Source organism: Triplophysa dalaica, chromosome 10 (genome assembly GCF_015846415.1).
Source record: "Triplophysa dalaica isolate WHDGS20190420 chromosome 10, ASM1584641v1, whole genome shotgun sequence".
NCBI lineage: Eukaryota > Metazoa > Chordata > Actinopteri > Cypriniformes > Nemacheilidae > Triplophysa > Triplophysa dalaica.
Genome location: NC_079551.1, coordinates 23,737,489 through 23,763,828, shown reverse-complemented (window position 1 = coordinate 23,763,828; position 26,340 = coordinate 23,737,489). Strand labels below are relative to the sequence as shown.

At 37.7% G+C, this 26,340-nt stretch overlaps 1 protein-coding gene across 1 annotated transcript in view; it reads right to left on the bottom strand.

The window, feature by feature from the left end:
- Positions 1-15,464: 15,464 nt before the first annotated feature.
- Positions 15,465-26,340, bottom strand: part of LOC130429698 (uncharacterized) — a 164,530-nt gene continuing 153,654 nt past the window's right edge. The window contains exon 5 of the transcript XR_008907660.1: positions 15,465-16,100. The gene's annotated coding sequence lies outside the window, so the exon portion shown is untranslated. The remainder of the gene's footprint in view (positions 16,101-26,340) is intronic.

Genomic DNA, 26,340 nt, shown 5'->3' with positions numbered 1-26,340 from the left:
GTGCCCATTTGCAATCTACACAGACGGTCTACAGATCACAAGGAAAGTGTGGCATGAAATAAGGGGTTCGTTGATGGTTAAATTACAATGTATGAAACACGGTAGGCAGTCGGTAAGAACTAAGTGAGATGGATTCTTAGGTCAGGATTAAGCACTCGACAAAGGTTTGAAAGATGTCCTCTTTACTGAAGAGCTTGGTGGATATACAGATGTGGTTTTTACAAGTTAAACCAAGAATAAACTTAATCATATGAATATACAATGTTTTCACCTATATCAACATATCTTAAACACTGAACAGTAACAGAATTACCATACAACAGTACTAATTCAATATATATATATGAGGTAATTATCCTCAAAATGTCCACAAGGAGGCACTACCAGCATGCAAAGTTGTATAGCGGCAGCCTTCCGGACTAAACATGGATTCCCGTGTAAACGAGCATTGTTACATAACACACGTTTAATAATAATGCGGATAGGTAATACCAACAGTTTAAATATAAACATCTTAAAGCGAACAGCATTAAAGCATTTAAGAATGTACAGAACCGAGCACAGAGTTATATCAACACAGTTAGGCTTATATTAAACATGAACAGCACAAGAACGATATCGCACTTTCTACATAGTAACGAGAGATATGAACAGCCATTACTTACTTTACTTTCACGCACACTGTAACCCAATAAAGTCTCTAGCTCAGTTGTATCTGAGTGGATTAGAGTACAGCCGTCGAAATTTTCTTCTCCTCATGTCCGCTGTTTAATGTTCTAACGTCTATTTTCGCATCACCTGATGACGTTGCTGAAGCGATGCAGGCTCTGATAGGTCCTTATCATCCGGGGCATTGAAGACAGCCGGGCCTTTTGTACAGTGGCCATGAAACCACTATTCTGCCCGTTTCCAATTTACACAGACGGTCTACAGACGACAAGGAAAGCCTGGCCATGAAACCACAATTGTGCCCATTTGCAATTTACCGAGACGGTCTACAGATGAAAAGGAAGTGTGGCCATGAAACCACTATTGTGCCCATTTGCAATTTACACAGACGGTCTACACACGACAAGGAAAGCGTGGCCATGAAACCACTATTGTGCCCATTTGCAATTTACACAGACGGTCTACACACGACAAGGAAAGCGTGGCCATGAAACCCCTTTTGTGCCCATTTCCAATTTACACAGATGACAAGGAAAGCACTATTCTGCATGGCGTCAGTTTATGCCATAGGTAGGTGATAATATTGAAAGAGGTAATAGGTTTCAAATATAGAAATGAGCAAAACTGAACAGAGGACAATTCTTTTGACATATGGCATCTTACGCATTTCACATATTATTTAATAATGAGCGAAACTGACCGGAGGCCCTTTATTGTAACACTTAAGCATTTACAAACCATTTATGTAGAAGTATTACTTAAGCAATATGTGTGCAATCTTATAAAAGAGAAAATGCATTTAGAAACGTCAAATTTCATTAAATAAGTAACATTAAATAAGAAATTCAAAGAACACATTAAACAAGAAATTCTTAAAACATATTAAAAGAGAAATTCATGGAATATATTAAATAAGAAATTCAAAAAACATATTATGTAGTCTTGCCTATTTGTTCCCTAAAATGAAAATTCTGTCTTCATGTACTCACCTTCTGGACATTTCATGTTTTTTTTCTTCTGCAGAAGAAATTTTGAAGAATGTTGGTAACAGAAAACCGCGGGTCCCCATTGACTTGCATTGTTTTTTTTTGGTCCATGCAATAAAAGTGAATGGCGACAAACAGTTTTGATTCACTTCTATTCTTCAAAATATCTTCTTTTGTGGTCTGCAAAAGATATATGACAAAATTTTTAATTTCTGAGGTGAACTACTCCTATAATGGGGAAATGGCATGAGAAATAAACTTCACTTGAGAAGTCTTGGTATCCTGCAGGGTTTGTAGCTTTACATTTTTTATTTACATTAAAGTAAAGAGATTTCAAGAGCTTCAAGATTGCTTTATTTGTGATATGCACAGATATTTTTTATAATATTCATATTTTTGGTCATGCCCATTGGCATTCAGTCTGAGAAATGAGTGAGGTAGCTCTTTTTTAGGTAGGTAGTTTTTAAAGTCCAATTTGAATAAAAATGCTTCATATAAACACCTCAATTGTAATATGGCCAAAATTACATCCGTATTTTAAGGTGGTGTCGAAGTGACATACTCATGTAATGATGTATAGAACATGCTTCTGTAGTGTCTGTGTTTGTCGTCATGTCATTGTAAAATTCTCTTTACACTTATAGTTTATGAAGTGGTGTTGCATAACGTTGAAACAAAATGCTATGTTTATACGAAAGAACACTATAATATATTTTAAGCAAATAAGTGATGCCCTAATGTAAACTAGAGTTACCTGTTGTATCAAAATTAACCTTGTGATGTAATGTTCTGTGTTTTGTCTAGGCCTCAGCCATTGAGGATGCAGAAAAGGGAATTGCAAGCACTGTCATGGGGATTTACACAATTCGAGGAGACGGTTCTACAAAACCAGATGATGTAGGCATTGTGATCGAGGACATCAAGGTTTTGAGTAATCTAGACTGTGTGATTTTGGCATTCATCATGCTGAACGGTCTAATTTATGAAACATCATTGCAGGGGCCCTTTAAAGATCACAGACATTGTATAGCTAAACATTTTTCAGCTATATCGCACATTACAATATGCTGTACACAGTTACCTTTTGGTGTATTTTCTTTTATAATTTATATTTCAGTTTTAATACGGTCCTCATTCAATTGAATTGTTTGATACTGCTTAGTTCACCTTGTTTACTAATTCGTTCAGGTAGTTACTTTGTTGTCAAACAGAGAATTCAGTCATTGTATTTCTCAATTTCATCAACAATTTATATTATAATATAATATTAAAGAAACCTACTCTTGTTTTCAGAATTCCTCTTACAGTGGAAGTGTCTATTGAGCAAATATTGGAAGAACGGTCAGCAAAAATCAACTCAAATCAAAACTGCAAGTTAAAATGAACCGCTCATCTGTGCTGGATGGTGCAATCCCTGGATTTACAAGACTCTCATACAATCCAAACAACAGAATGGTCATCAGGTTTTCTGATGATAGAGGGAAGTTTGAAGAAGCCATTGATCTGGGTGGTCCTAGGCGAGAATTTTTCCGGCTACTCCCAGTGGCACTGATGCAGTCATCAATGTTTGAAGGAAAAGAGGGCAGTCTCAACTTGGTACTTGATTCCCAAGGTATACATTTATATTTCTGCTTTTTTAAAACTTGTATTCCAAATTTTATAATGATTATTTTTTTCTGTGAAATCTGCAGTATTAACATGATCTCTAATTTTATATCAGCCTTCAGGGAGGACAGATATTTCACTGCAGGGAGAGCAGTGCAGTTAGTCTTGTACATGGAGGACCAGCACCGGGTTGTTTATCGAAGACCCTCTTTTACAGCTTATTTCAGGGCCCCGACACGTGCAAACTTGTTTTGGACGATGTAGCGGATTGTGAGCTTTATAATAAAATCATAAAGGTTTGCTTACAAACTACAGTATAAAAGTCATATTTCCTTATACAATCATGCTTTATCAGATTTAGTTAAAATTGTGTTTGTTAATAAATACAAAGCTTACTATAGCAATATTACTATATTAATGGAAAACATTTCTGAAACATTTCCTAACTTTTACTTGAAATGGATGTGTCATTTATTACCGTGTATGTTTCCGAAGCCACAACTCTAGAAGAGCTACAACACTCAACAGAGCCCATCATGGACTATCTCGCCAACGCAGGTAGTCTAAGGCCATTAAAAAGCATTTCCGACAGGGACAGGCTGGTTGAAGACATAATGATGTTTCAGGTTGTGAATCGAGTTCGTGGACCATTTGAAAGGTTTGTTAGAACGTCAAAAATATACCTAGCCCATTGGATTAAAATTTATAAACAAAAGTTTAATCCTAATGAAATGCAAGAAGTTCTATTAATCAATGTTATTTAATAGGGATGAGCGAGTACAGCATTATCTGTATCTGTATCTGTTAACCATATGAATTATCTGTATCCGTATCTGTACTCGGACTGGGCAGGAATTAACCTGGAAATTGGGTCGGGTTGTCTTGGGATGGGCTGGGCTTTAACCGGTATGTTATTTTAAGCACGCAATTGATATGGGTTGATCAGAAATTGTTATATTTAATGCTGATTAGAAAAATATTTACATGACAGCATCAGCATTGAGCTTCAGATCAATGGTTTTGATCACAATAACAAACGATCTATATACAGAATAAGTTTTGCAACAATGAATACAACACATGCGGTTGCAATTATGAAGTAAAATGTAATGAACAAGAGTTTTCATCTCAACATAACTTTATTTTTTTAAAGGTTTAAAAAAGACAGGCAGAGACGCATTCTACCATGCACCACGTCTGAACAAACCCCACGTTTACCAAACTCTACTGGTTAATAAGTAAGTACTACAAACCGAAATAAAAAACAAACCTGAAGCCCTAAACGTTAACGGAGAAGACCCGCGAACCTGAGTGACTGAGGGAGAGACATGTGTAGAGGAGGGGCGCTGTGACTATCACAGAACGCAGACACAGTCAGCTACCCAATGAGGATTTTTATTCAATCCGAGCACAGATATTGACTCGTATTACTCGTATAATACTCGTACTCTCCAAAAGTGCTTTATCCATACCGGATACTCGTTTCAGCCGAGTAGTCGGCTCAACTCTATTATTTAATCATGATTCATACCGAATTCCATTAATTTAGGTTCAGGGATGGACAGAAACTCTTGGCATCCTTGCAAAACTCCAACAACACCCAGAAGCTTTTAGATCTACATTTTGTAACCAGCCAAATCAGCAGACATATTGGATAACCTGTTTGAAATAAATTGATCTGAGAATTGGAGCAAAAAAACAGCAAAAGAGAAAAGAGTAATAGCCTTCTGGAGGGTTCCTTCAAAAATAAAATAAGAGCACGATGCATTGTAACCTACTGATGTACATGAGAAAGAGGAAACTATCTCAATTTAATTTCATCCCATTCCAAATTCTGTTTGGCAGACCGCTACATATTGAAAATTAAACCAGATAACCAGCTGCCTTCAACTGATTTGTGTGAACGTGGCACGTTACATTATGGCAAGAGAATGTCTTCTATGCTTTCTGATGTCTGTGTGCAGGTAAAAGCAGCAGACAAACCGATGCATGATGTGAAACCTTGAGATTTCGTGGTGTTGTATACATGCCAGTCACTGTAGGAGAGTCCCAGAGCTGGACATGAGAGAGGATTCGGAGCGAGATGATTGCAGAGAGACGTCTGCCTGTCGTGGACACACCTATTCCCCCTGACATCGGAATACGGGGCATACCGAGCACTGACTTGGCATGAGAAGAGTGTTTTTGATCTATTTACCAAAATCCAAACACAGACCAAACTGGGTAGATACAGATTATCCACTGACCCGTTAGGCCGGTAACACTAACAGCCTGAGGGCTAATAGCAAATGATTGTATAAAACTAATTGATCTGTGCTTTTTATGAGGATTTTGGTATGGGATACACTTAAGGATAAGTTCCAAACCAAACGCTCTTAGCAAACAAGGAGGATTTGACAGAGCTGAGTGTTTGTGTAAAGTGTGTTTGCCGTTGTGCTTGTTTGTGTGTCAGTAATCAATAGTGCATCACTCGTGGACTTACTTAGCAATACTGTTATTTATTTATTTAGTTTTGTCATCTGGCTGTGTGTGTCTGAATGAGGTGCACAATTTGACATACTACACAATTGTTGGTCGAGAATTTGTCTGCGTCTGCACTCTATGAGGATATGAACTTCATCTCCGGAGTTGCTAAGAGTTTATTTTAACAGCATTGTACTGTTTGTGTGAAGCTATCATCAAAAACATGTTGACTCGGGCGTCTTTCAAATCATCAAAATAAAAGTGCTGTTAAACTGAAGACTCGAAAAAATACTGTAGTGTACTATAGTATTTGCTATGGAATATTGTTATGGCCTTGTAGTTAATTGATGTACTACAGTAAACACATAGTATACTATAGTAAAGTTCAAAATCACTATTGTATCTAGGAATTTTATTACACTTTACTATTGTAAGTACTGTAATATACTACAAATACTCTCACCTAAAGGATTATTAGGAACACCATACTAATACTGTGTTTGACCCTGTAATAAGTCTCAAGATATGGAAGGAAGGAGGCGGGAACCGGCCAACATTTAAACAAACATTTAATAAAGTAATAATAGCCGGCGGCCCCTCACGGCCGACCGCCGGCGAACACAAATACGAACATGTTCGGGCCCCGGTACTCTCTCTTCGATGGTCCGGTCGCTCGTTCCTTTTATATGCTCCCATCTCCTACGTGATTCGAGGCCGGTGTGCGCACAGCTGGCGCTAATTCACAATTACTCACCGGACTCAAACCACGGTCTCGCCCCGCCTACTCTACTACAGACCCCCTTTGCCTTCAGAACTGCCTTAATTCTACGTGGCATTGATTCAACAAGGTGCTGAAAGCATTCTTGCAGTTGATGGAGATTTGTGGGATGCACGAAACTGACTTTTCGACAGTGACACTAAAAAATTTTACCTTAAACTCTGTTTTTCACTATTTAAGACAAAAAAAAACATGGTTACTTTACTAAAACTTTCAACTGTCAAAAATATTAATTATTCACTTAACCGAAAAATATAAAAAAAACTTCCACTTTCGAGCAAGCTGCACTTCACACATCAGTGAGGTATATCACCATCAGCGGTAATGACATGACCTGTTAGTTCCGTGACCTCACCTTCATCCAGCCTAAAAAGTACATCTGCACTTTCACCTGGCAGATCGTCCACTTTTTTTAATTCTGTACCTGTTGTGGTGGTCATATAGAAGTAACCATGAAACTCCCAGTGCACACATTGATGATGTCATAGGACTGCTCAATCACCAACACACCCAATTGCGTGTCCCACAACTGAATCTTTATGCAATCAGTGGGATCTTCTACAACACAAGTTTTTATTTCAACTAGTCCTCCTCTCAATTCAATAGTTTCAGTGGCAGAATTGACATGGACTTACTTCACCTTGACAGCAACAACCTGAACAAATATAAAACGTATATATTAAAAATATTAACAACCTACATCAATACACAAAAAAGGAAAACACATTGTAATACAAAATTCCACAACCTCTTCATTTCAAGAAAATAATAAACATGAAGCTCTAGCAATGCCATTTCTATAATAAAATGAACAACACACTCATATTTTAAACTTTATATTTTTCATGTGGAGAAGTAAAGAATAACTTTTTACACTATAATTTGACAAAGCAAATGGAATCTGAACATGAACTCGCAAATCAATTACAGTTTAAGATTCACATTCAACCACAATGCAACAGTTTGCATTTTAAAACATGTTTTACTCACAACATTGAGAAATACAACTATTCTAAACAGCCTGTAAACCTACAAATCAATTATACTTTTAGATTTACCGCCACACAAAAACAATCTTATTGTGTACAATGACATGGTCCTATACCAAAAACTACAGATCATGCTTTTTTTTAAATCTTTCTTATACTATAAAGTATGATCTTACTGTACACACTAATAAACATTTATAACATGGGTTAAGAAAAACCCAAGTCAATATTTAGAGACAAGTAATCTTTTAATGGCAGACTGTTAACATGATATTTTGGTGGTATGGCTCTGTTCTTGATTCCCCATCGTTCTCATGAGCTCCATGAAAAGTGAGACAGGGAAGCAATAGCAGCATCTCGGTTCACTCTCCGGGTTTAGCTGGGAGAGCAGCTGACAAAACCCCCAAACAAAACGTCTCTGTTTACTTTCGTAACCTCGGTTCCATTGGAAGCGGGAACGAGACATTGCGGAGAACTGCATCAACAGCTGATTGGCTGAAGCAGGTCAATGAACTGATAGATCGGGCTTTTGCCAAAATTGCATATCCAACACCCAAGAAATCCAGCGGGCTGCTCTAAAACAGGGCAGAGACCACAAGAGTAAGAGCCAGCACGGAAACCCGGGCGGATATATAACAGCGATCATAAAAGTACACTAAGCTCAGAGTCAACAGCAGCGCGGTAACAACTGTGTCACATAAGCGATTATAAGGTAGAAGACAAATAGCGATCAGCACTTGAAGACTTGAGATGCCAAAGAGGACACGTCCAATCTGTAGAACCTGGCAAAAGTGTTCTGCGAAGACCATGTCCTGAATAGATGTGCCATTAGACCAGGCCCACAAAGAGGCGATAGCCCTAGACGAATGAGCTCTTATACCAAAGGGGCATTCCTGTCCCTGACACTCATACACCAAGGTAATACTCTACCACCCAGTGAGAGAGCCTCTGGAACCACATAAACCTTCAGCGTTGATGGGAGGCCGGCGTTGTCCAGCCTATGCTGCAGGAAAGCGAATCGCAGGAACCTTCGGTGGCGCTTGGCTATCTGAACCTGAAAATACGCATCCTTCAGATCCACGGATGCAAACCAGTCTCCGGGACGCACTTCTGCCCGGATCTGTTTTAGAGAAGTGATTCTGAACGCTCGGTTGACAGGTCACATGTCCAGAATCAGCCGAATCTGCTAACTTTTGGAGTTTTGCTATAGATGTCTCTAGTGATGGCATAGATCTTAGTGTCTGTACAGTAATGTTCTTAGTGTACTGCTGACAGAGGTGTCTGATTTGCACTTAACCAAAGTCCTACCACTTTCTCAAAGAACAAAAATAATCTTTTGTAGACCTAAAAGAATGCCAGAAAAATGTAAAGGTATCCTTACATTTTTTATCTTACAACAATGAGGCGTTAAAATGCCAGTAAGCACTCTTTGGCTTTACATGATTCAAAATAAAGGAGCAAAACACTATACTATGATCAGAGAAGCTGACAGGGGTAATAAAAACTTGCTAAAAATACCAAGATGGTGTTTAAAAGCATAAAACCTTACCAACCTGGCCAAAGATAGAACATTGTCATGAGCCCAAGTGTACTGTGTCTGAATGCCATTAAGCAGTCTCCATATATCACCCAGCTCATGTGTTTTCATGACTTGAATGAGTTTTTGCAGGATGGTTCATGAGGTTCAATGTAATTTCTTTCAATACACTGCTCTGTACATGTGTGTTTCTTGAAGTAAAATAACATCCAGTCTTTTCTGTCTATACACTTCACTCTTCACTCTTATGTCCCTTGCACCATTCACATTTACTGATGCAACAGAGACTTCACCCATAAAAAGAAATATGAAAACAAATATAGCTGCAAGCAGCAATCACCGGGTTCGAGCAGTCTAAGGGAACTAAGGTCGCCGACTACACTCAGGAATCGCACCATAACACATCCACAACAGATGACATTCTCAAACAGCAAGAAAAATTACAGAAATGGTCATCAACGGTTAATTCAGACCACGCATGCTTACACTCATTTGCATCAAACCACAAATCAAAGGAAACAACCCCAGTGTCTCTATGATGTTCTATTGCAGAGATATAGGTCTATCTTAATGGTTGCTAAATTAACTTTAGTTGCTATGGGTGTGGCAGGGTACCTGTCAAATAAAAAAACACTCTTAAAATAGCTTCTCTTGTGTTCTGAAGAATTAATATTGAATAAATACAATCTAGGACCATCTTAAATGGATACATTGATTCACATTCATGGTTGCTGGATGAAGCCATTCACACATGATACTCAAAAGTATACAGTGCACCCACACTCTTATGATACAGAGGGAAATAATATGGATAAATACTAGTGGTGGGCATAGATTTTTTTTAATCTAGATTAATCTTGGAATTAATCTAGATTAAAATGGCTCCTTTGAATTCTGCCGAAGGCATTCAGAATATGTGTGCTACCCAAATAATGACTAAAAGTAAGTCTTTGAGAACGGGTTTCTCAAGCCAGGTGGCGCATTAGACCAGGGACTCATCTCCTGTTTCCAAAATGCATCACAAACTGCTTGAGAAAGCTGTTCAACTATGATAATTGGTGATGAAAATAAATTATGTTCAATAAGATGAACTTGTGTTTACTTCCGCATTAGCTAAGGGATGCTTTGCGTTTAGGTGCTACTTGAGACTGGAAGAGCTCCTACAGTACATTTACATTTAGTCATTTAGCAGACGCTTTTATCCAAAGCAATTTATAAAGAGTGAGGGAGCAACAAGCGATATGTCATACAGGAGCCATAATACATTAGATCTCAATACAAAGTTACTGGTTTCAACTAAAGCTAGACCACTACCTGTTGAGGGATTTTTTTTTTTTTTTAAACCAACTGTATGTAAACCAATTTCGTACAGTAAACCAATTCCACATTGAACAAGGTGCAAACAATCTTAGTCTTTTCAAGGTTTACATTAGGAAGCTTCTTAAAAAAACTTTTTCCGTGAAGCAAACCCGGCGGCTTCATAGCTGCATCCATGTTAGCACGTCACGTTTGATGTGGTAATTTCACAGTAACGTTATGTTGTGTTCAGACCAAACGCGAATGGTGCGTCAAGCACGAGTGATTTACTTTTTAAGTCAATGCAAAGACGCGATAGACCTACTTGCGGCGCGAATCGCGTGAATGAAGGCCTGGTTATGAGATGATGAGGCAACGCGAATCAGGCGAGTTGAAAAATCGCGTTCTCGCCCCGTACAGTGCAGTTAAACTGGTATACATCCGTGCTACAATATCAAGGTGAAAGTCATCATAGCTTGCGTAGTATAGACCCAGCTCCCAACCCAACTTTGAGAATAGATTAACGGCGACATTTTTTTTATTGCGCGATAAGAGTCTCACGTTAATGCAGCATGTTAACGCCGATAACGCCCTACCACTAATAAATACACACACACAAACAGGCCACGAAACACAGGCACACAACACAGACTCAGTGAATGCAACAATTGTGGACATTACACAGGCTCACACACACATGCATAAAACAAAGACACACAGATATGCACACAGCACTGCACGGGACATAACATTCACACAATGACACAAAGAGACTATGCACACCAAATAAGAGAAGATAAAAGAAAGAAACATATGGTAATATGTTATGCAGACCATCAATTCTTATATGAGTAGTAAAAAATAAATGGTACATTTAGGATAATAGTAAGAACAATGTTAGTCAGATTCTAAGGTTGGTTCGCGATTGAATGCCTAAACAGTAAATTAACATTGTGGAGAAAAATAGATGAAGCTGTTTCTTATGGAGCATTGTAGCTTAGCCTCATATATGTTTCTTTCTGCATATGCGCCTGAGTAGGCTATGTTGGTAAAAAAGGAAACACTGTTTACTAAAATGATTATTGTTCTTAACCTTGTGTTTCAGTTTACAGTTTTTTTTCAATAGCTTTTACACAAAATGTTTAATTGTCACACAATTTCTGAAACCTGACATTCAAACACCAAAACCACACACCCAATCGGCAAAACCATACACTAATTTTCGACCTTTGACTATATTGATTTCCTTTTTCAAACATAACTAATCAAAATGGCGCACTAAGTCATCAGTGCATCACACTAACGCCTCACATGTGCAAACACTCATTGCTTTACTCAACTCCAACCAATCATGACTTTAGAAGATATCATAAATAGGTCAAAGGTCAAGTTATTGGTTTTGAACAATGGATGGGAACAATGCAAACAGAGTAAGGGGAGTTGGAGGGAGAGCCAGAGGAGGTGTAGGAGGAGGCGATGGAGGAGGAGGCGGCGGATGATGCCATAATTTTTGCAAACATAAATGCAGTGAGTCCCTCAACTATAAACAGTGTGAAAGGAACTGTGACAGTCAAGAATCTTCAACATGTCATGAATGAATTTATGCATTTCTACAATATATAAAATTTTCAACTACCAAGTCAGGCTATTAGATTGTCCATATACTGATCTACATATTCTTTTGTCTTTATTTACAGTTTTTTCTAGCTGCAACATATGTTTATGGTTTTGTGGTTTGGTCTAATAAATATGTTCTGTTTCTACATTGCATTAGTTTTTACAGTGTACTTTCTACCCCTCTCAGCAGATTACTTCACTGTAGAACATTGTATTGAAATGCAGATATAAGCCTATGAAAGCCCAAATAGCTTTAGATTTAGAACAACAGGGTTTACATGGTATATCCAAATATTTACTATTATGAAAGAAGTGTTTGCCATTTGATGCAAATGCTTCATAACGACATGTATTTATGGCATTTTGAATGCAGTGTTACATTTTGAAGGAGATCGGAGGCATTTTGCATTTTGTGTATACAGTTTTGGGGATTGTGTGTAGAGTTTTGAAAAAAGGTGTAGTTTTGATAACGTGTGTAAACAGTCCAAAAAATCGCAAGTGAGCCAGTGGCTTTATTTCAGCTGTTGTTTTGTTAAATGACCACTAGATGGTAGCATAGGCTTATGTTTCTCTCTTTTAGATACATGTTTAGAAAAGACGAACTGTTATTGAATAACTGAGTGTACTGTATGTTTCTCAAGTAAAAGAGCTAACATGTATGAGCAGTAAAGAAAACTATTGTGTTATTTATTAAATACAACAGGCTGTATCACTGCAAATGGCCATTTCTTTATTATTTTATTATAAGGCAAATACATTTTGCCTTATTCCACCCACTGGACTCACAAGAAGGTATTTTTATTGACCAAACTGTTACGGTCCCCATCTCATAGACATATCGGGACGTAACAGTATGCCAGTCGACTGATACTCATCATTGCTGATCTCAGGTGGCACCGTACTGAATGATTGACATCTGCGTGTTCTTTTAGGCTTTACCGATCCCGACGGCTTCGACGTGATGTGCTCCCATGGGACGAAAGTGGACATGACCACGCTGCCGTTTTTGCGGAGCACGCCGGTGAGCTGCCCATGGATAACCGTGGCGGAGATGAAGGCGATGGATCCTAAGCAGAAGGTGCGAGTCACGGCTCTGTCGTTCCGGGCGCTTTTCCTGTGTGCTTACGGTGGATGGACAACTGTTTGTGCTTGTTTTCCGTAGGTGGGAGAGGTTCGCGAACAAGTGCGGCTCCGCCAGAAGAGGGGTACAGGTCAACCAGGCTAACTGCGAGCTAAGGGAGGTGAGAAACTCCGACTGGACGGGCGAGGTCAAGGTGACTCTCTGGGACAGCTTCGTCGGCCAGGTCGAGGAAGGCTTGTCCTACGCGTTCAAGAACCTGTCTACGCGGAACAGAGAGTGCTTTATTGGCCTGTGCACCGGTCCGACGACCTCCATCGATGAGATCGCGGACCGTAAAGGGCATCGAGGTGAGGATTGTGCGGAAGTGTTCAAGCTGCCGCTTCATTCAGAGTCAGTTCGTGGAGAGGTCCGAGACGCACAGGTGCGAGGGTTGCAGGCTCAAGCTGGGGGCCCTGTAGTTTTCCCTGTCTTTTGCAGGAAAGGCCATCTTGTCGACTGCGAACACACGGTGACGCTGACCAGCTTGCCGCTGTCCATGTACCTGCGGGGCACCGGACTCGGCAGCATCTTCAATGACGCCGATGCAATAAAGTATTACTTTGTCCAGTCAGTGGCGTTTTTACGTGAAGGTGAGCGTCGACTGATTTCTCATATCCATCAATCCTGCGGACGAGAGTTGCGGTTCAGGCACGGGAGAGCTGTGGGACGCCCACGAAGCAGAGGACACGTTGAAGGCAGAGGAAGGCCAGGAAGAGCAAGGCGGCACGGCGGCTGCTGGTCCGGTGGCCTGATGAAGTGTCATGCGTTGCTGTAAACAGCCGATGTGTTGCCATTTGATTTATTAATGTGTCTTCCTTGTAAATAGTTTTCAAAAGTGTTTTCAAAAGCCTTGTCAAAAGTTTTGTTCAAACTCTGATCCAACGCCCATTTCAAACACCTGAACCAATGTCTCAGAAAGATTCTAAAATGACAATGAATGCTGTTTTTGATTTGTGTCCACAGAAACCGTACATCACAGGATCTTTCCATCAAGGAGATGCTCGTTTTGTCAATTATGGCAAGCAATGTGGTGTAAACGGTTTAACTGCAATCCTGATGTGTAAAATGAAAAATGTGTTGCAGTGGAGCACCAGTGACATTAATTCTGTCTTAACGCATGGGGACCAGTTTTATTCAGATATGAACCGGGCAGGAAAAATCAGTGATGACATCAATGGATACTTGTATGTTGAGGAGCTGCCTAATACACGTACACTGAATGATTGTCCTTTTTCAATAAAGTATGGTATTCAATTAATTTCAATTCAAGTTTATTTATATAGTGCTTTTCACAATGTGTATTGTTTCAAAGCAGCTTTACAGGGGCAAACAGGAAAAACAGATAAGTTAGAACACAGCACAGTGCATGGTGTTTATACAACAAGTAAGATCATTCTAATAAATAATATCTAATTTATAAATAAATAAATGAATGAATGCAGTCTCCCGGTGAGCAGGCCAACACTGGCCTGCTGTGGCGAGGAACCCAAACTCCAATGATTGATTAATGGAGAAAAAAACCTCGGGAGAAACCAGGCTCAACCGGGAGGGCCAGATCCCCTCTGACGTGTCATATCTGCACTCAAACTGGTGACATGTGATTTTAGTTTAGCATTTAATACCAAATATTGTAACTTCAGCATTAATAAGACAAATAGTCCGTCTTTGCTCTTGGTTGGGGATGTAGTGGTCTGAGCTGGGATGGTCATATTTCTCTTGGCTGGTGGTGGAATTGCCTTAGATGGAGCTGGGATGGTCAGTCAGTCTGCAGCTGTAGCTGGCGTAATCTCAAATTGGGGATGGGCATCTGTCAGTCGTCTGGACACAGTGGAACTTCTTACCTCGGGATGGGCATCCCGAGGCAGAGGCGGAAAGAGAATAAAGAGAATAATTAGCGTAGCTGCTGTTCATTAACTATGCATTAAGTGAAAGCTTGGCTGAAAAGATGTGTATTTAATCTAGATTTAAATTGGGAGAGTGTGTCTGACCCTCGAATAGTATCAGGAAGGCTATTCCAGAGTTTAGGTGCTACGTATGAGAAAGCTCGTCCCGCTTTGGTGGATTTAGTTATTCTAGGTGTTGTCAAAAGTCCTAAGTTTTGAGATCTTAGAGAGTGTGATGGGTTGTAACGTGATAAAAGCTCGGTTAAGTAAGTAGGTGCTAAACCGTTCAGGGCTTTGTAAGTAATTCAAAAATTTTTAAAATCAATACGATACTTAATGGGTAGCCAGTGAAGCGATGATAAAACTGGGGTTATGTGATCGTATTTTCTTGACCTAGTAAGAACTCTGGCAGCTGCATTCTGAACTAACTGTAGTTTGTTTATCGATGATACAGGACAACCACTAAATAGAGCATTACAATAGTCAAGCCGTGAGGTCACAAATGCATGAATAAGCTTTTCTGCGTCTGCAACACAAACTATTTCGTAATTTGGCAACATTTCTAAGGTGGAAGAAGGCTGTTTTTGTGATATTTGAGATGTGATTTTTAAAAGACAGGTTGTCATCTAATATAACGCCTAGGTCTTTAACTGTATTTGTTGGAGTAACAGTGCAGCTTTCAATTTGCAGGCTGTAGTCGGAGATATTCTGTTTACTTGATTTTGGTGCTATAAGTAATATTTCTGTTTTGCTAGAGTTTAAAAGGAGGAAATTACTAGTCATCCAATGTTTTATGTCCTCGATGCACTCTGCCAGTTTGGATAGCTTAAAGGAATCATCTGGTCTTGATGAGATATATAGCTGAGTATCATCTGCATAACAGTGGAAGCTAATTCCATGTTTTTTAATAATGTTGCCGAGGGGCAGCATGTATATGGAGAAAAGCAAGGGTCCTAAGACCGATCCCTGAGGTAATCCGTAATTTACTTGCGTAAGATTTGATGATTTCCCATTTAAATGGACGTATTGATATCGGTCTGTTAAGTAAGATCTGAACCATTGCAGTGCCTGTCCCTGAATACCGATATAACTGTGTAAAGGATCTAGTAGTATTTTATGGTCTACAGTATCGAAAGCAGCACTAAGGTCAAGCAGAACTAAGAGTGAGATGTTACCTTTATCTGAAGCAATAAGGAGGTCATTTGTAATTCTAACGAGCGCAGTTTCAGTGCTGTGGTGCGGTCTAAAGCCAGACTGAAACTTTTCGTTCATGTCATTATTTTGTAGGAAGGTACACAGTTGAGTTGACACTACTTTTTCTAGTATTTTAGACAAGTACGGGAGATTTGAAATTGGTCTATAGCTTACAAGTTCATTGGGGTCTAAGTTTGGTTTTTTGATGAGAGGCTTAATTACAGCCAGTTTAAAGGGTCCTGGGACATGTCCTAGATTAATAGACGAGTTGATTATGTTACAAATGGGCTCAATTACAGCAGGTAGTAACTCTTTTAATTAAGTAGTCGGAATGGGGTCTAATAAGCATGTCGTCTGTTTGGATGCCGCAATTATTTTAATTAAATCTTCCTGATTTATAGGAGAAAAACACTCTCTTTTCTTTTTGGGTGACGGTTGAAACTAATTCTTCCGACACACTTGGAGGTTTCGTTTTAGCCATGTTGTCTCGTATTATTTTGATTTTCTCAGTAAAAAAACTTCATGAGTTCATTTCTACCAAGGTGCGGCAGAATACCCAGGTCAGGTGGAGTCTGTTTGTTTGTTAGTTTAGCAATTGTTATAAATAAAAACCTTGGATTGTTTTTGTTATTTTCTATGAGGTTACGGAAGTGCTCGGCTTTTGCTGCTTTTAGTGCCTTTTTGTAACAGTTTGCACTCTCTTTCCATGCAATTTTAAAGACCTCTAATTGGGTTTGTTTCCATTTGCGCTCCAGTTTACGCGTTTCTCTTTTTAAGGCGCGAGTGGTGTTATTATACCATGGTGCTGTGATCTTTTCATTTATCCTTTTTGACTTCATAGGTGCAGCTGCTTCTAATGTATTAGAGAAAATAGTGCCCATGTTGCAGGTCATGTCGTCAAGCAATTCTATATTTGTTGGCAAGGTTATTAGAGGAGTCAGATCTGGCAGGTTCCTTATGAAACTATCTTTAGTAGTTGAGGTGATTGTTCTACCCTGTCGATAACGAGATATAGAACTGATTTCTGCAGTCCGCAGTGCACATGTTATAAGATGGTGATCGGAAACGTCGTCGTTTTAAGGTATAATATTGATATTGGTTAGATCGGCTCCGTGTGATATAATCAAGTCTAGAGTTTGATTAAGTTGATGAGTAGGTCAATTGATGTGTGGTGTTACACCAAAAGAGTCATGTAGCTCTTTAAACGCCACTGCTAATAGATTATTAGCACTATCTACGTGGATATTAAAATCTCCGACAATCAGTACATTATCGACGTTAACCGAAACAAGACTGGGATGCCTGCCTGGTAAACATAGAAGCAAAGAAGAGTACCAGAGCTTTCTTAACAATGTCAAAGTACTGCAGCCGTCCAATTGGCCAGATGTGTGTGGTGTTCATTATGTCAAAACAAAAATACAGGAACTCTGCTCCATTTTCAAGCTTGATAATGTCAGACAAATTCAGAGGAATGAGGGAATATATTGATATGGTCAAAGTCAAAGCTGTTGATGAAATGAACATTCAAGCAGTGAACACACTGGTCATCATTCTGAACGTGGGTTCAGCTAGTTCAGGGGTGTGTTTTAACACCCACACTTTTCCCGGTGAGAGGGTTTAACACCCGCACTTTTTCTGCAGTTTTGTACAGCAGTCGCTCCTCCATTTCTCTGGCCGCTCTGTGTCTGCTCTCGATGTGGCTGCTTCCTCTCCCCTCCCATCAAACAGGACACAGGCTTTGAGTGTGACCGGCTGATGATTGGTTGTTCTGCCTTAAGTCCTGCCTCTGTTGGTGTGTTAGATTTATCGGTCAGCTCATGCTGAGGAGGCGGGAACTTGATATCTGTTTGGGGAGATGTTCTGTTTATGTTTTGTTGACATGTTGAGTGTTTTCTGTATTATATTTCATTTTTTTACTAATGCTAGTTGGGATATTGTTCAGTCGCTAGCTAAATTCAGTTATTTATGTGGCACGCAATGTATAAAGGAACTGTGATGAAGGCAGGGAATTGATGAGGAGGAGGGACAAATTGTACTTGTTAAGTGTATTTTTGGGTTCATTGCCAGTGCTATTGATTTTGATATTTTGAGGATTGTTTTTTGATTGGCTGAATACTTTTGTGAATACTTACATATTATGTTTTATTGTACCTGTTGAAGAAATATGAAAGAAAAGTGAACATTATTTTAATGTTTAAAAACAGTAAATTGTTACATTATTTATACCACCAGATTAAAAGCTTTGTGTTGGTGTTTTTTTAATATCTCCCTTTTTTAAGGCGCAAGTAAGCAAACTTTAGCAGTCACAGTCCTGTCAGACCCATGTCACTATTGAGCTTACCACTGTCTTTTTCCCCCTGGGATTATTAAGGTATTTCTGATTCTGATTCATTAGCAAGTCTTAAGAGTTTTGACTTATTTTCTGTGTGTTCCGAATGTGTTTTTATACTTTTCTAGTATCACTCATTTAAATGGGAAGCTTTTATATCTTGTATGTTATACCATTTGTAACGTTCTGTCATTGCATTCATCGTTTTCATTGTTAACAAACAAACAAACCACATCCATCCCCCGCACTTTTGAAAAGCTTGCTACACCCCTGAGTCAGATGAACATTTTAAACACAACTAGAAGCACCCTAGAGGTACAAAGTATTTCAGCCTTGCTTTTGTGTGTTGGCCGTCCACTACAAAAGTTCAAACCAGATGTTTTTGTCAAGTCTTTGCTTCAAAGCCAAGATCTGAAAGCAAGAGCCCGGAAAATCTAAACATGATTTTGAAAATCTTTTGAAGCTTCCATGAGATACTGTAGAGGAGAATGGGGTTCACAGCATTGAACTGTTCAGTTATTTGTTTTGCTTCCCCTTTTCTTTCTTTAGTTTGAGTTTAAGAAATTTCAGGTGGTCCTATGTATTTGTTTTATTTTCAGATTTTGTAAATTGTACATTTATTTTTAATCCATTTGTTCTTGGACTACAATCAAAATTGACTTGATTCATGATCATTAAAAATAATGTGAGGTTTTGTTTCAACATTTAATAGATGAATTCGCAATAGATGTATAGGTGTCATGTGTATGAAGTTGCACTTGCACACAGTGGAAGATTTGTCCTCTGTATTTACCCTAATTATGTAGGAGTAGCTAGTCACGTCAGCCTGGGGACCAACTCCAATTGTGCCTTGGTCAAGATCAATGACAGGAGTATCTGATATGTGATATATCAATAGTATGCATGTTGTTTTAAAGTAATATAATTTAATAATTATCTTTGTGCTCAAACAATAATCAAAAGGGTCCACCTTTTGATTATTTGTTCTCCCACCATATGCAGAACAAATGATCTGACCCTAAACGTTAAATCCAATCCACCAACCCCCCTGATTTTTTTTCTGCATTTTCACTCCTGACATTGAAAATATCCATGACTGGGTCTTATTTTAGTGGTTTATCCAGCACTTCTGATAATAGTTGAAAGACAGAATTACAATGGTTATAAATTTTATGACACTTCCAAAACATATGTCCTAATGATGCTGGGGATATACCACATGTTTCACATGAAGGGTCCACAGAAGAAAACATCCTAGAGAGCTTTAGTTTAGATAAATGAAGTCTGTGTGGAACTTATATTGTATTAATCCAGGTTAATGCACACAATTATTGTGCTCCCTCCCATTGTCTATCAGGTATATTTATTTCAAGATCTTCTTGCCACGGCTCTCTTATGCTGTAGTGAGACATTAGACTCAATCGGTGATAGTTCATTAAATATAATGGATATTCCTCCTTTAATACATGGTCTCTTCAAAAAAAGTGAATCCATTTGTGAATTTGTTGGCTGGTTAGGGAAGGATGAGAAATTATTTTGAGTAAAGCTGTGAGCTTTAAGAAATGTGAACTAGGTAGAGTACATTTCTGCTGTAACTGTTGAAGTGTTGCATGATGAGGCAGACCCATCCCACCTTCTGCTTTAGTTCTCTGCAAGTATATCTTCTTAGTTCTCAGAGTTTCTTTATTCCAAATATAAAAAAAAAGGACTTAGTTATATATATTGTATATATTTGGAATACAGTGGAATAGCAAAATATACTTATGCAAGATACACATTTTGGGAAAACTTCAAAATTGCAACTCTCATTGCTACCCCACTGTCCAGGTGTTTTGAGACACCACTGAAATCACATATTCTACAGTTTACTCTCTAAAGTTGTGAGTGTTCTGAGACAGAGGAACAACTTATTAATTCTGGTTGAATAATGTGCTCTCAGAAGAACCAGACATGTGTTATGAGGTGTCCTTATAAAGCTTCAATCTAATAGTGTTTGTATGAGACACAGCTGCTCTCCAATGTCCAGTTTAATGAGTAAATTGATGTGTGATGTCATCAGTTCTTCCTTCACCAATGAGAACACATAAGATCTGATGATGATGATGATGATGAGCAGCAGCTGTACACAATCAAAAGCTCTTGTACTTCAGCACTTAAATACAATGAGACAACACTTATAATCTTATTATAGCCATTATACAATCATATATAATATAATCTTGACATTGTTGATATTTACTGAATGAATATTTTGCTTTGAGCTTAAAACTTTGTTTCTCAATTGCATGGGTTTCACAGACTGGGTCATATATGTGACCATGGACATGAATATAAGTTCAACTTCTTAGATATTTTATTTACTAGTTTAATTAATGAACGCTTAAATAACTTTCAGATCTAGATATAATACCGTTATGCCCACTAACCTTATATGACCCTACCTCTCGCCATGTAACCAACTAGTCTTATGGGTCAATTTTTAAAAAATCTGGCTGAGAAAGTTTTTATATATTTAAAGTAGGAGATTTACAAAAAATCTTCATGGAACATGATCTTTACTTAATATCCTAACGATTTTTGCCATAAAAGAAAAATCTATAATTTTGACCCATTCAATGTATTTTTGTCTTTTACAAAAAATGTTCCTTTGCTATTTAAGACACACAAGTTTCGTGATTCAGTGTCACATATGTCATATGACTACAGACATCAGCTCTATGTATTTTTAGGCACCACAAAGACTCTATAACTCATCTATGACCCAGCTAACAGGGAACGTTCCCACAACTTTCACTATCGTTGTTTTGAAGGTATTTAAAGGTTAGGGTAAAACATTCTTAAAATAATGTTTATGGGACGTTTTTATAATGTTTTCAATGTATGAGTAATGTTCCTTTAATGTTAAGAAAAAACATCCTTTGAACAACATTCTAGGAACGTTCTATTAATGTTATTTTTACTCAACTAATGCTCTTGTACTATTAAAGGAAAATGTTCTTAGAACAACGTTCTTGTAACATTGTTTTGATTTTTTTTGCAGTTGATGAAGGTTTTCATAATATTAAGAGAAAAGGTTCCTAGAACAATATTCTCAGAATGTTTTTTATGTTATTTAGTGCTTGATGAAGGTTCTCGTAATGTTAAAGATTATACGGTCTTAGAACAACATTATTGGAACATTTTTTAGACATTGGTTAAAGAGTTTGACTTGTAACCCGAAGGTTGTGAGTCTTAGGACCACCAGAAAATGTAATTGGGGGGAGTGAATAAACACCACTCTGTCCACTCTCGTTCCAAAAACCAAAGGAGCCCTTGAGCAAGTGTGACTTCTGTGTATAACGCAAGCACCCACTGCAGTTTCTAGTTGGGGAGACATAAAGCAGAGTGAAATGGGAAAATAAGAAATTAGTTAAATTAGAACAGCACTTCTATACACCACTGCGGTGTGCTGCAGTGTAAGGCATCTGCTAAATTTTCTCAGTTTCCCATTTCTCCCTGCTTTAAGTCTTGCAAACTGGAAACTGATGAGGGTTCTTCCGGTTTAACACGGAAGTAACGCGCTCACGCTCCGCGGGCACGACAGCAAAAATGGCTGCAAAAACTGTATTTAAACTCTCACTGCTGTGTGTGAACACTTGGATGGGTGAAATGCAGAGCACAAATTCTGAGAATGGGAATCACGTACTCGGCCAAACGACACTTCTTAGAAAGAAATAACTACATATCTACATAGAAAATTTAAATGTCTACGATTAGTATGCCCAGTTGAGACCTCTATAGGATCTCTGTGTAACCCAAAATTTACGTTTGAGGCAACGTGCCCTATGCAGCAGCACAGTGTCCCGTCATCTTGTGCACCGTTCTTTGTTCACAGTGTAACATGAATATGGCTGAATTTACAGTAATGCTGCTCTGATTACAAATGATTGAGACCTGCATAATTTTCTCCTATATTGACATTTTAACTTAATAGACTACTCAATGTTTCCTCTTTTATGCATCAGTGAGTGATAAAACACCTGCACATAACCTGGGACTAAATATAGCACGATTATAGTTTTTCATGGCTCTAAATTATAAATGGAGGACAATTTATAGATTCCAGGCCCATGGACACATGGGCCTGGTACAAAGTCTGGTATGTGTTTGTTGAGCAGTCTGGCTAGTGGTATTTATAATAACATTAATTAACATTTTTTATTATATAAATCTTAGAAAATATTATATTTAATTTATTAGAATAATTGATGGCATGTGATAAAATATTAGATTATTAATTGTGTAATCATATTTTAAGTGTCTATTAAGTAATCAATTAATCCATTATCCATCCATCCATCATGGGAAATCGGAAATATTATGAAGCTGATATTTTACTTTATATGTTTTTAAGAGCATGGGCTGCAAAACGGATTGCGCATGTGCACAACGAACGTTTGTTCACTCCACATGGTGCTTCACTAGGTGAGTACAGAGCATGATCTCTTATTTAATCTTATCTTCATGTGTTTATAACGATTACTAAATTAAAATGCAACTGGATATTACATTACAGTTTATTGATGTGTTTTGAAATATATTTTACATTTAAATCTAGCATATGGGTTATCCTATTTCAGCTAAAAACATACCAAAGTATATTTATATTTTTTAACCTTCCGAAAGTGCAGAATAAAGAAAAGGTTTCATTATTGATTTCAGTCACTCTTGTCTTTTATTGAATACTTTGTTGAACTTGGAGCAGGGCGCCAATATTTGAATTGGGTGGTTGCTCACTGATGGCAGATCTGTTTGACCTCAAAATTATTTCACAAAAGTTTTATGTACTTTGTTGTTTGCGGGTTATGATATTCTAGATTTTGCATGGCATAGGAACATATTTAAGTTGATTAGTTATCATTGTTGAATGATTATCTCCAGCTAGTTTTTGTTTTGTTTCTATTTTAGAAACAGGACGCATATCTCTCTTTGTGGACTCTTCAGCTGCAGCGTGCGAGGCTCTGTGGACAGAGACAAACTGTTCTGATTAGCTGTGTCTTCTGATTGATTGAAGCGTCCCGCCCCTTTTTTGCATTCGGTATGTAAAAAAGTGATGGAAATTGTTAAGAGTTTTTGTAAAACATCAGGAGGGAAAGTAAATGAAGACAAAACTGTGTACATGAGACTGGGGGAGGTGCAGGACTTGACAAGTCATTTTCATTTTAAAGAAGTCAAAGAAATCAAGATTTTAGGTGTTTTAATGGGCGAAGACGAAAAGAAAGTAAACGAAACTATGTGGGAAGGCATTTTAGGAGACATTGAAAGAAGGCTGAATTTATGGAAATTAAGAACGTTATGTCTTAAATGGAAAGTTTTAATTTTGAATGTTTTAATGGACATCTTTCACTATAATTGTGGTATCATCAGCATATTGAAAACATTTTTCTCCTTCGACATTTCCTTCATATTTAATACCCCTTATACATTTTTCTTGCCTCATAGCCAGTCCCAAAGGCTCCGCAACCAGAGAATGCAATAGAGCAGACATTGGACACCCTTGCCTTATGGATCTTGTCAGTTTAAAACACTGTGTTAAAAACCCGTTACATTTGATTCTTGTTACAGCACCTTTGTATAAAATGTTAACCCATTTGATAAAGTGTTTCCCAAACCCCAAACTCTTTAAAACTCCAAATAAAAAATCATGTTCCACTCTGTCGAAAGCTTTCTCAAAATCCAGACTTATAACGTACCCTCCAATGTTTTTTTCCTTCATGTAACATATTGTGTCTTTTATACTTATCGTCGTGTCTGCTATATCTCTTCCTTTCACACCTTACACTTGAGTAGTCTTAATTATGCTCGGCAGTACTTCTTTTAGTCTGTTTGCTAAAATCTTAGATAAAATCTTCAGGTCTGTATTCAATATTGTAAGCGGTCTATAATTTTTTAATTTGGTCTTTTCACCCTTTTTGTACAATAATTTCATCAAGCCCATACCCATTCTTAAATTCATTTGTCCTTTCTTAAAAATCTCATCATACACTTCCTTTAAAATATTCGTTAAAACATCTTTAAAAACAATATAAAATTCACTCCCCAGACCATCTATTCCTGGACTTTTCTTTTTGTTTAATTCGTTTATTGCTCTTTCTATTTCTTCTTCACTTATTTCTTTATCACAATCTTCTTTGTCTTTCTTTCCTACTTTCGTTTTTATGTGTTTCAACATCTCTTCTTTTCCATCCTGCACTACTTCAGTTGTAAATAAAAGTTCATAATATCTTTTCATTTCTTTTAAGATTTCTTCATTACTTTCCAATTCTTCTCCGTTCTCTTTTTTGATTAGTTTTATCGTTTCAGACATTCCTTTCCTTCTCTCCATATCCAAAAAAAACCTTGTACATTTTTCTCCTTCGACTACATGTTGAGCTTTACTTCTCAGTCTTGCCCCTTCATATTTCTTTTCTTCTATATCTTTAAGTTTAACCTCTAAATCTTTTATCTTTTCCATGTCCTTCTTTTCATGTTTTAATTCTCTTTCTAAATTCCCTTTTAATTCTTTTTCAAAATACCTTTTGCAGTTTTCAATTAATCTACAAAATCTTATCGTATGAGTTTTCACTAAGTACTTTACATTTTCCCACCACAGTCTTTTATCTTCTACATACATTGCATTAACTTTTTCCTTCTCTTTAAGCTCTTTTATCTCTAAAACATAACTTTCTCTTTTTAAAACCTCCGCATTTAAAACCCACACACCTGGACCTCTTTTAACCGTGCTCCAATCTAATGTCATATGCATCGATCTGTGATCGCTTAAACTCGTTTCCTCGTATTTCACTTTGTCAATAAAACCTTCAGCGTTCCTTGGACTTAAAATCAAATCTATTCTGCTTTGGCACATAAAATTTCCAACTCTTTGTCTTCTCGAAAATTGTCTCTTTTTCCCATTTTATTCTCTCCATATGTCTAATAAATCGTTATTTTGCATCAATGATATCAGTTCTTTCCTTCCCGCATCCAGTTTAAAAACCATTCCATCCGCTATGTCCAAACTACTTAAAGCAGTGTTAAAATCACCCATCAAAAAAACATTCTTATACTTTGTGCAGACATCTCTTAAAAATTAAAAAAAAAACTTATTTTCTTTCTCTTCATTGGGCGCATGAACATTTACCACAACAAATTTTCTGTCTTCATAATCCATTTCAACCGCTAAACATTTACCAATATCGTCTTTGTAGATCACTTTACAAATAATGTTTTTGTTTTCTCTTATAAGAAAAGCTACCCCTCTGCCGCTTCTCTTGTCTTCATTATTACATAACAAAACACCATCCCATCTTTTGCTTATTTCACCTATATGCATATCTCTCCAATTTGTTTCTTGCAACAAAATCACATCCTTGTTTTTAAACATTTCTTTCACTTTGTCAAATTTGTTAAGGTCTGAGAGGCCTCTGGCGTTAAAAGTGACAAAGTTTAAAACCATAAAAACAAGAAATAAAATCACATTCATTAAAACCATCTTAATCGCTCGAGTCCTCAAAATCCTTCAACAGCTCGAATCTATTTTTCATAAAGTCTTTGTTGAGCCCTCCTTTTTTTCTTGTCGATTCTTTAAAAACCGGCAATACCTTAAGATGTCTTTTCTTCCTGCTCGACTTCGTTACGCCATCCGTCTTTTCTTTATCTTCATTTTTGTGCTGACCCTCTCCATCTGTATTATAATCCATATTCAAAAGTACTGGAATACCCATCTGTGTCTTTTCTCTTTCTGCTTGATCCTCTTTCTCTGGTTGTATCATCTGTTTGTTATTTTCTCCATTCTGTTCGTCGCTCCTTTCTATCTCTTTACTTTTCCCTTCCTCTTCGTTTTCCGCCATTTCAAC